This window comes from Globicephala melas, chromosome X (assembly GCF_963455315.2).
Source record: "Globicephala melas chromosome X, mGloMel1.2, whole genome shotgun sequence".
In the NCBI taxonomy this organism is placed as follows: Eukaryota; Metazoa; Chordata; class Mammalia; order Artiodactyla; family Delphinidae; genus Globicephala; species Globicephala melas.
The window spans coordinates 80,307,684-80,319,398 of NC_083335.1; the positions used below are offsets into that span (position 1 = coordinate 80,307,684).

The window sequence follows — 11,715 nt, forward strand, 5'->3', positions numbered from 1 at the left end:
ACAGCCAACTCCAGTCCTTTCCCTGGGATTTGACCTCCGAAGCCCAAGCCTCAGCTCCCAGCCCCCACCCACCCCAGTGGCTGAGCAGACAAGCTTCTCAGGCTGGTGAGTGCTGTTCGGCACTGATCCTCTGTGCAGGAATCTCTCCACTTTGCCCTCTGCACCCCTGTTGCTGCGCTCTCCTCTGTGGCTCCGAAGCTTCCCCCCCGCCCATCCCCCTGTCTCTGCCAGTGAAGGGGCTTCCTAGTTTGTGGAAACTTTTCCTCCATCACAGCTCCTTCCCAGAGGGGCAGGTCCAGTCCGCATTCTTTTGTCTCTGTGTTTTCTTTTTTCTTTTGCCCTACCCAGGTACAGTGGGGGTGAGTTTCTTGCCTTTTGGGAAGTCTGAGATCTTCTGACAGTGTTCAGGAGGTGTTCTGTAGGAGTTGTTCCACATGTAGATGTATTTTTGATGTATCTGTGGGGAGGAAGGTGATCTCCACGTCTTACTCCTCCACCATCTTTTTTTTTTTTACAGTACACGGGCCTCTCACTGTTTTGGCCTCTCCCGTTGCAGATCACAGACTCCGGACGCGCAGGCTCAGCAGCCATGGCTCACAGACCTAGCCGCTCCGCAGCATGTGGGATCTTCCCGGACCGGAGCACGAACCCGTGTCCCCTACAGGCAGACTCTCAACCCGTGCGCCACCAGGGAAGCCCCCTTCCACCATCTTGAAGGTCCTCCCGGCATAGTTATTTTTAATTCTTTTGTTTTTTTAACCTTTACACTCTAGTTAAATGTGATTTACACACCACCATTAAAGTTTTGTAGTATTTTGAGTTTGACTATATACTTACATTTACCAGTGAGTTTTATACTTTTAGTTTTATACTTTTATAGGTTTACATGTTACTAATTAGCATCATTTTGGTTCAGCTTGAAGAACTTCCTGTAGCATTTCTTGTAAAGTCAGGTTTAGTCATGATTAATTACCTCACTTTTTGTTTGGCTGGCAGTTTTATCTCTTCTTTATTTCCAAAAGACAGCTTTACTGGATAAAGTATTCTTGGTAGGCTTTTTTTATTTTTCTTTCAGCATTTTGAACATATCATCTCACTCTCTCCTGAACTGCAAGGTTTCTACTGAGAAATCTAGAATCTTATGGAGTTTCTCTTGTATGGAATGAATCACTTTTCTCTTGGTGAATTCAAAATTCTCTTTGTCATTGCTTCTCGGCCTTTTGGCTAAGATCAAGTGTAGTATCTGTTCTTATCAGTTTAATATCTGATACGTCCTCTATCCGAGGACAATATATTAAATGGATTTTTGGAGCTGGGAGTCGGAATAGGAGCTTGCTCTGTCCGCTTCACGCATCGACCTGGTATTGCAGTATCTCCAGGAATGGTGCACTTCCCCTCACGGGGACCAAAAAAAAAAAAATTCTCTTTGTCTTTGATTATTTACAGTTTGATTGTAATGTGTCTTGGTGAAATTCAATTTGGGTTGATCCTCTTTGGGCACCTTTGACCTTCATGTTCCTGGATATCCATAAATAGCTCTTTCAAGATTTGGAATGTTTTCAGCCATTATTTCTTTAAGTAAGCTTTACATCTCTTTCTTGCTCTCTTCTTCTGGGACTCTCATAATCTGTATATTAGTTCCCTCATGGTGTCTGATGAATCCTGTAGGCTATCTTTGATCCTTTCACTCTTTGTTGTTCTCTGACATGATAATTTCAAATGACCTGTCTTTGAGTTCACAGATTTTTCTTCTGCATGATGAAGTCTGTTTTTGGTGTTCTCTATGGAATTTTTCTTTATTCGATGCTTTCTTCAGCTCTAGAATTTCTCTTTGGTTCTTTTTCATTATTTCTATTTCTTTATTGAAATTCTAATTTTGTTCATGTATGGTTTTCCTGATTTTGCTGAGTTATCTGTGTTCTCTTGTAGCTCACCAGCTTCCTTAAAACAACTATTTTGAATTTTTGTCAGACAATTCATAGCTCTTCATTTCTTTGTGGTCAGTTATTGGAATATTATTATGTTCCTTCAATAGTATCATGCTTTCTTGATTTTCCATTAACATTGAAATTCTGTGTTGCTGTTTTCACATTTGAAGATGTAGACACCTCCTACAGTTCTTACTGACTGGCTATAGGAGAGGAACACCTTCACCAGTCAGCCCAGCTATGGATTTTGAGGCACTTGCAGACCATTTCTATGGATACACCAACTCTGCACTCCTTGTTCCCTCTTAGGAGGAGGGAATTCCTAAGATTTTATGTCTCTCTTGATCCCACAATACCAGGCAAGGTGCTGAGAGCCTCCTGTTTGTTTACCATAGTGCAGTTCCCTGAAATGCTCAAGTTTGTGTGCCTTCTCCCAATTCTGCAGAGTTGAGATGGCCATTGGCATGTTTTCTCAAGCTGTCTGCAGAGGATCACACTTGCCATCTGTGGGGTCAAGCAATGGGAGCCAGCCACAGAGGAGGCTGAATAGAGCTGTGTTTTGGGAATTCCTGTGGGCCAGTTGGGGGAGAGAGTGTTCTGAAGGTGAGGCACACCAAGTGACTCATGGGTGTGCCTCCTGTTGCAGTCTGTGAAGCTGACAATAGGATCTATGGCCCATTATTGAATTCTGAGCCCTGGTTGTTGTGAGTCCCCACTTCTTTTCCCTGCACCCAAACTCTTCCACCTACCTCAGTATTCTGGGTGGGGCAAAAAGAAGTGGACTTCTTGCTGGGGAAGCCATGAGTTCACTATGTTTTCACTCTCCGTTGTGAGAGAAATTGTGTTGAGGGGATCTCTCTTGGCACTGAGCTGTGCTGCCTTGGGGGAGGGGTGATGTGGGTCAGGTGAAACTGTGCTTCTTACCCTCTTCAGTGTGTCTATTCTTGGATTTTTTTTGCTCAATTGGTGTGCTGGAACTTCTCTGGACTCCAGGACTTCCACAAAGGTACTCTTATGCTGGGGAGATTATGAAAATCTGTACCTCTGTGGGAAGAGGATGGTAGAAAGGATGGTATTCCACCATCTTGCTGAATGTGACATTAACGGTAGGTTTTTGTATATGAACTTGTCAAATTGAGGAAGTTCCCATGTTCCTACTTTGCTGAATGGGCATTGGATTTTGTTCAATCCAATTTCTGCATATATATATATATATTCATATATATTCATGCAATTATCTTCTTCAGACTGTTGATAGGATAGATTACATCAATTGATTTTCAAATTTTGAACCAGTCTTGCATACCTGAATAAATTCAAGACCAGCATGTAGGTCTGGCCCAGGCTCCTGCAAAGTCACTGCTTTTGCCCTGGGTCCCGGTGCAAATGAGACCTTGCGTTCATCCTCCAATATTGGAGTCTCTGTTTCCCCCACTCTTCTGGAGCTCCTGCAAACAAGACCTGGTGGCCTTCAAAGTCAAATGCTCTTAGGGCTCCTCATCCTGTAGCCAGACCCCCAGCCTGGGGAGCATGACATGGGGTTCAGAACTCACACTCCCATGGGAGAATTTCTGTGATATAATTATTCTCCAGTTTCTGGGTCACCCACCAGGGGGTATGAAATTTGATTATATTGTGAGTACACCCCTCCTACCATCTCACTGTGATTTCTTCTTTGTCTTCAGTAGGTTCCAGTCTTCTTTAGTTTTGATTGTTCAGCAGTTTGTTGTGATTTTGATGTTCTCGTGGGAGGAGGTGAACTCAAGATCTTCTACTCCACCATCTTGTCTTCTCTTTTCTGAAACAGAGTCATTCCACACACCCCTGCCAACATGGCACTGTGAGCTGTGTGGCAATAACAATTTAATGTTGATTGCATACAAAAACTCTATACTTTTACTTTACCATCACGTTTATGTTTTTGATGTCATGATTTATATTGTTTTACTTAGTGTATCCATTATCAAATTATTTAGCTAAAGTTATTTTTAATTTATTTCTGTGTGTGTGTCTTTTAACCTTTACACTCAAGTTAAATGTGATTTACACACTGCCATTACAGTTTTGGAGTATTTTGAGTTTGATTATAGGCTTACATTTACCAGTGAGTTTTATACTTTTACAGGTTTACATGTTACTAATTAGCATCATTTTGGTTCAGCTTGAAGACTCCCTTTAGGATTTCTTGTAAAGGCAGGTTTAGTGGTGATTAATTACCTCATTTTTTGTTTGGCTGGCAAAGTTTTATCTCTCCTTTATATGCAAAGGACAGCTTTGCTGAGTAAAGTATTCTTGGTAGGCTTTTTTTTTCTTTCAGCATTTTGAACACATCATTCTCTCTCCTGACCTACAAGGTTTCTACTGAGAAACCCAGTCTTATGGAGTTTCTCTTGTAGGGAATGAGTCACTTTTCTCTTGGTAAATTCAAAATCTCACATGTTCATGATATATGCACTGTTCTTATAAATTATAGTATTTGATTTACTATTATTTTATTGAGGATTTTGCATTTGTGTTAATGAAAGATATTGATGTGTATTTTTCTTATAATGTTTTTGCCTGGGCTTGGTACTAGGAAAAGGCTGGCCTCATAGAATGAGTTAGGAAGTATTCTACCTTGTTCTATCTCTTGGAGTAGCTTTTACAGAACTGGTATAATTCCTTCTTCAAATATTTGTTAGAATTCAATGGCCAACCCATCTTGGCCTGTGGTTTTCTGCTTTGGAAGGTATTAATCATTAATTCAACTCCTTTAATAAACAGAAGCCTATTCAGATTGTGTATTTCTTCCTGTGGGAGTATTGGATAATTGTGTCTTTTTAGGAATTGGTCAGGGTTATCAAGTTTGTGGGCATAGAGTTGTTCATTATATACTGTTACCCTTTCAGTGCCTATGGGATCTGTAGTGATCTCTTCTCTTTCATTTCTTATATTAGCAACTTACATCCTCTTTTTTTTCTTAGCTAGCCTGGATAGAGGTTTGTCAGTCTTTTCAAAGTATTTGCTTTTGGTTTTCAGATTTTCTCCAATGATTTCTTATGATGCCTTTTTACAGTAAATTGTAAACTGAGAATCAGTTTGTAAACCAAACTTAATTTGTAAACCAAATTAAGCAACAGTATTGCAACTCTTTGGGCCTTGTGTTACATCTCAATGCCTGAATATTAATTTCCAAACATAAATTTCCTTTGAGGTTAGGTCCATATTGCAATATTCTGATAAATGACAACATGAAATGACTTGTTATTTCTCCTGTACAGTCAGTGCAAGTTGGCAGTCTATTTAATGAAATTAGCTATTTAGTGCTGGACTTTCATAGTGGAGGCTGAGAACATAGCAGCCCTAATCCTCATTATCATTGTTAGTTTAAATATTAGTCTAAACATTAGTTGAGCACATGTCTGCTAGCAATTGAACATATGTTATACCACTATACCTTCAGAACTTTCCTAGAATGTAGATATTCTTGTTCCCATTTTACAATGAAGAAACTGAAGGGTCAAGAAGTTGACTTGTCCCAAATTGAGTGACAAACCTAATTTTGCTAGATTTTCTCCTTTTGATATTGTGTCAGTGGCTAATCCTCAGTTTCTTATTCAATAAAATAGGGAATGTTACTATATGATCTGCCTCTTCTGTTCTTAGGTTAAATGGAACATATTGCTACACTGTCTGTGTGGATCCAAGGAGATCACACATGTGAGGCAATTTGGGCATCAGTTGCACAGAGTAAAATGCTCAACAAATCATATTAATTCTAGTCAGTACTATGGTTATGAGTAGGTCCACTACTGTAAAAGTTTCCAGACTGTGGTCGACTAATGGTGAAAAATACACTGCATTCTATGGGGGATAAGCTTTCTTCTTTTAAACACGTTCTTTTTTTCTTAAATTTTCCTTAAAATGCATCTTGATAGTAGTGACAGCAACAAAAATGTCAGCGTAGGGAGTTCCAAAGGACCATCCCTCTACAAAAGCACTGGTAAAATCAACGTCAAAATCAACTTTTCAGATGTCTGGAAAATAATCAAAGGTTTATAGCAACCAATCAAATGCTTAAACAAGAAAAAGGTGACTAAAACCTGGTAGGAGTGCATTGTGACATTTTAACTTACCTTTGTCCCACCCCACCTCCCGGGTTTGATGTCAACCCATGTTCCCAGTGTGGTTTCCTGGTGCTGGTGAGAGCAGCAGATCCTTGCCCTCAAAGAATTGTGATTGTCCATTTGGAAATGTCTGGTGGCTCCCTGAAGGTCTATTGCAAAGGACTTACCTTTTTTTCATCTAATTCAGATCTCTCTCATGTCAGAGAAGTGACTTTGGGGACAGTGTTCCTCAAAAACATTTACATGGAAATTGTGATAGTTAATATTTTTTGTCAACATGCCTGGCTATGGTACCCAGTTGTTTGGCCAAACACCAGTCTGGATGTTGCTGTGAAGATATTTTTAGATGTGATTAATATTTACAGTTAGTAGACTTGGAGTAAAGCAGATTACTCTTCATTATTTGGGTGGGCATCAGCCAAGGCGAAGCTCTAAGGGCAAAGTCTAAGGTTTCCTGAACAAGCTTTTTTTCTTCCTCAAGTCTGCTACATAGAAATCCTGCCTGAGTTTCCTACCTGATGGCCTTTCCTGCAGATTTCAGACTCAAGACTGTAAAATCATCTTTCACCTGAATTTTAAGCCTGCTGTTCTGTCTTACAAGTTATATGCTTCAATTCCTTATACTAAATTCTTCTCTCTCTCTCTCTTTTTACGTATGTGCAGTGTGTGTGTGTGTGTGTGTGTGTGTGTGTATAAACAAGAAATGAAGATTACAACGCATAGCTGTAATCTGCCTAGATGTGTTGAAGTTGTGCCCAAATGCACACACATAGGCTACCTGAAAAGACTGAGTTGTTTTTTTTATATCCAGACACTTAAAGGGTTCTCTGTGAAAACGCTGGCTAATGAAATAAAAGCTAATGAACAAATAAATGAACTAATAAAAGCTAATGAACAAAGGTAATGAGATAGAGTCATCAATGACCACATATGGCAAAGGAGAGAGTCTCTCAAAAATAATTTTTAAAAGTCCCTAAAAATACAAACAACAATAAACTCAAGAAAGGGAGGAGAATCTCATTTCCAGAGTTGCCTCTTTATAACATTCCAAATATAGTTTTCAACAAAAATTTCAAAGCATGAGAAGAGATAAGAACCTATGTACTGTCAACTGAAAAAAATTGCACAAGCTAACAGTTGAGAAATATGTTTTATTAGGCAGACATAATGAGGACTTAAGCCTGGGAGACAGCCTCTCAGCAATCAGAGACTACTCCAGCAAGGTAAGGAAGGAGCCGGGATATATAGGAGTTTCTGCCAAAAACCACTAGGTAGTTGGAAGGAAAAACTAGACATCTCAAGTTAATGAATTAGGCACTTTTCTATGTATGGGAAGATGCAAGAGTTGGGGCTCATTGAAATCATTCCTTTGATGTACACCTTAACTGTCTAGGGGCAGTATCCTGTTTTCTCCATCCTGAATTCCCTCAGGGTACACCTTCAGGGTGGGGTTCATCTGCAGTGGCTGATGGCTTGATGGCTGCAACACCCTTTGCTTACTGATATGGCAAGTGACATTCTTTGTCCACAGTACCATTTACAAAATAAATAATTAGTGGAAACGGTCCCTGAGGAAGAACAGATATTGGAATTACTAGAAAAGACATTTAAATACCTTCTTTAAATATGCTCAAAAAGATAAAGGAAACTATAAATAAAGAATTAAAGGAAATCAGAAGAACAATGTCTCACAAAATAGAAAATTATAATAAATAGATTGAAACTGTGAAAAGGAACCAATAAAATTCTGGAGCTGGAATGTCAGATAACAAATGAAAAATTCACTACATCACAGAAATTAACTAAAATAGATTGTAGGCCTAAATGTAAAACTGTAAAACTCACAGAAGATAACGTAAGAAAAAAAGTTTAGAAGACTTTGGATATGGCGGTGACTTTTTAGATACAACAGCAAAGGCACAATCCATTAAAAAAAATTGATAAGTTGGACCTAATTAAAATGTAAAATATCTTCTCTGCAATAGACACTATCAGGAGAATGATAACACAAACCATGGACTGAAAGAATATATTTACAAAAGCATATCTGATAAAGGACTGTTATCCAAAATATACAAACACTTAAAACCCAACAATAAAAACCCAAAAAACTCAAAAAAATGGGCCAAAGACCTTCACAGACATCTCACCTCAGAAGATATGCAGATGGAAAATAAAGGTAGGAAGAGATGCTCCACATCATATGTTATCAGGAAAATTCCAATTAAAACAATGAAATACCACTACACACCTATTAGAATGGACAAAATCTGGAATACTGACAAGAACAAATGCTGGTGAGAATGTACAGCAATGGGACCTCTCATTCATTGCTGGTGGAAATACAAATGGTATAGCCAACTTTTGAAGAGAGTTTGGCAATCTCTTATGAAACTAAACACACTCTAACATATTATCCAGGAATCACACCCCTTGGTATTTACCCAAAGAATTTAAAAATTTATGTCCACAAAAAAATCATGCACATGTATGTTCATAGCAGCTTTATTCATGTTTGCCAAAATTTGGAGGCAACCTTCAAGTTCAACCTTCAGTAGGTATAATGGAAACATAAACTGTGGTACATCCAGACAATGGAATATTATTCAGTGCTTAAAAGAAATGAACTGTCAAGCCATGAGAAGACAATGAGGAACCTTAAATGCATATTACTAAGTGAAAGAAACCCACCTGAAAAAACTACACACCTGTAAGATTCCAGCTTCATGATATTTTGGAAAAGGCAAAACTATGGAGACAATAAGAAGATCAGTGACTGCTAGGGTTTCAGGTGGGGAGGCATGAATAGGTGGAGCACAGAGGAATTTTAGGGCAGTGAAAACACTCTATATGGTTCTATAATGATGGATACATGTCATTTATACATTCTTCCAAACCCATAGAATGCACAGTACCGAGTGAATCCTCATATAAACTATGGACGTTGGGTGCTTATGATGGATGTGACAATGTGAGTTCACCAACAGTAACAGATGTACCACTCTGGTGAGGGATGTTGATAATGCAGGAAGCTATGCATATGTAGAGGCAGAGAGTAATTGGGAAATTTCTGTACATTTCTCTTAATTTTGCTGTGAAACTAAAATTGCTCTTAAAAATAAATAAACATGCACACCACACACACACAGGAACATATAACAGGAGCCACATAGGTAATTTTAAACGTTCTTGTGGCCACATTAAGAAAAGTAAAAAGAGGTGAAAGAATTATTTTTAAAAATTCAATAGAGGTTTTCAACAGCAGATTTAAAATCACAGAAGAATCAGTAAATTTGAAGGCCAGGCACTTGAGATCATCCATTCTGACTATCAGAAGGAGAAAATAATGAAGCAAAATGAAAAGAGACCAAGAGAACTATGGTGCACCATCTTTAGCACCAATGCATGCTAAATCCCAGAAGGAGGAGAGAGAGAAAGTGGCAGAAAGAATATTTGAAGAAATAATGGAAAGAGCTGTATAGGAGCTGTATTTTGTACACTATTGAAGCTAAGTAGGTATTAATTAATTTGTCCTAGCAAATTGACCCTCAGCCCTGGTACCATCCAGACCTGCTGTCTACCTGAACAGCTTCCCCAAGAGGAGAAAAGAGAGAAGAGTCATCAAGGGAGAATTAGACAAATCAAAGTCCTCTGAGCAACTGATAAAACAACTGTTGATAAATAGAATATCAAAAGTAATATAGTAGATCTGAAAAAACAGTCAACTAAAACACGATCTAATTGACATATATAGAACACTCCAGTCAATAACAGGCAGAATACATTTTTTTCAAGTTCCCGCAGAATAGTCACCAACATAGACCTTTATCCTGGGCCATGAAACAAACCTTAAAAAGTTGAAAAGAAATGATATCATTCATACAGTGTTCTCTGACCATAATGGAACAAAATGGGAAATCAATAATAGAAAGACAAGAGGAAAAATCTCAGAACACATTGAAATGAAACAACATATTTATAAATAGTCCATGGGTCAAGAAGGAGATCACAAAGGAAATAAAATATACATGGAACAGAATAAAAATGAAGTCGCTGGAACAGTGATGACAGGGAAATTTATAGCACTAAATGCTTATATTAGAAAAGAGAAAAGGTCTCAAGTAAACGTTTCTATCCCAAGAAACTAGGAAAAAAGAGAAAAATAAACCAAAAGAAATCACAAGAACGGAAATAATAAACACCAGAATGGAAATCAAATTGAAAATAGGAAAACAACAGAGACTATCAAAGAAATTGTTATTTTTTCAAAACTGTCACTGAAATTGACAACCCTCTAGCAAGACTGACAAAAATACCAGAGAGATGACACAAATCACCAGTGCCAGGAGTTAAACAGAGGATATGGTTCCAGAGTCTGCAGCTATCACAAAGTATAATATGGGAATATTATGAATATGCTCATAAACTCAACAATTTAGAAGAAAAGGACCAATTCCGCGAAAACCAAAAAGGATCAAAACTCAAATAAGATTAAATAGACATCTGAATAGCACTAAAACTATTCAAGAACTTGAATTTTTAATTTAAAAAAAACTTCCAAAAAAAATTTCTGGGCCCAGATGATTTAAATAGAAAATTATATGAATCAGTTAAAGAAGTCACACCAATCCACACAACCTCTGTCAAAAATTAAAAGGAGGAAAATCTTCCCAACTCATTTGATGAGGCCAATATTAACCTGACACCAAAACCAGACAAAGACAATACCAAAAAAGCCATTATGTAACAAATCCGTCATGAATATAAGCACAAAAATTGTTAACAAAATATTAGCAAGCCAAATCTAACACTGTATAAAAAAATTATACATCATGACCAAGTGAGAGTTTTTCCAGGTTTGCAAGGTTGTTTCAACATTCAAAAATCAATTAATGTAGTCCACAAAGGCTAAAGAACAAAAATAATATGATTACATCCAGGAATAGAGAAGATTATTGACAAAGTCCAACACCAATTCATGATAACAAATTTTCAGAACATTAGGGATAGTGATGAATTACCTAAGCTTGGTAAAGAACGTCGACAAAAACCCTACAGCTAACTTCATACTTAATAGTGAGAGACTGAATGGTTACCACTAAGTTTGGGAACAAGGACAGGATGACCAACCTCTCCACTCTTATTCAAAAAAAGGAAGTTCTAGCCCCTAAAATAAGTAAGGTAAGAAAAAGAAATGAAAAACATATAGATGGGAAATGAAGAAATAAAACTGCCCATATCTGCACATGACATTGTCTACATAGAAAATAGCAAGAAAACTACAAAAAAGAACCTAAACAAAAAAACACTCCCAAGCACCCACAAACCCCCAAAACAAAAAGCAAAAACAAAAATTGAGTTAAATCAGGTCTGTGGATACAAAATCAGCACTCAAAAGTCAATTGTGGCTTGGAGCCTAGGCCTGCACTTCCTGGTCAAGAGCCCTCAGAACCCCTAGAACTTGGACAGGATTGTAAGTGGTCCCAGTGGCACTGCTCCCTGCCCCACACCTTTGCCTCTGCTCCAGGGCACTGCACAGGGTGGACGGGACAGAGCCAAGAGGGTGTGAGGGGTTCCTGCCCCTCCCTGGGGCAGCCACCTGGGGTCCAGTGCTGCTGGTGCTGGGGCAGTGAGCTCATGGCACATCTGGTTGGGCCCCCAGCACCTGAGAAGCCCAGCAC

General features: G+C 38.4%; 1 non-coding gene across 1 annotated transcript; it reads left to right on the forward strand.

Annotated features, from left to right (window-relative positions):
* The first annotated feature begins 1,204 nt into the window (after positions 1-1,204).
* On the forward strand, positions 1,205-1,395 carry LOC115849828 (U2 spliceosomal RNA). Its single transcript, XR_004038156.1, has one exon. It is a non-coding gene; the product is annotated as a U2 spliceosomal RNA (small nuclear RNA).
* The last annotated feature ends 10,320 nt before the right edge of the window (positions 1,396-11,715 follow it).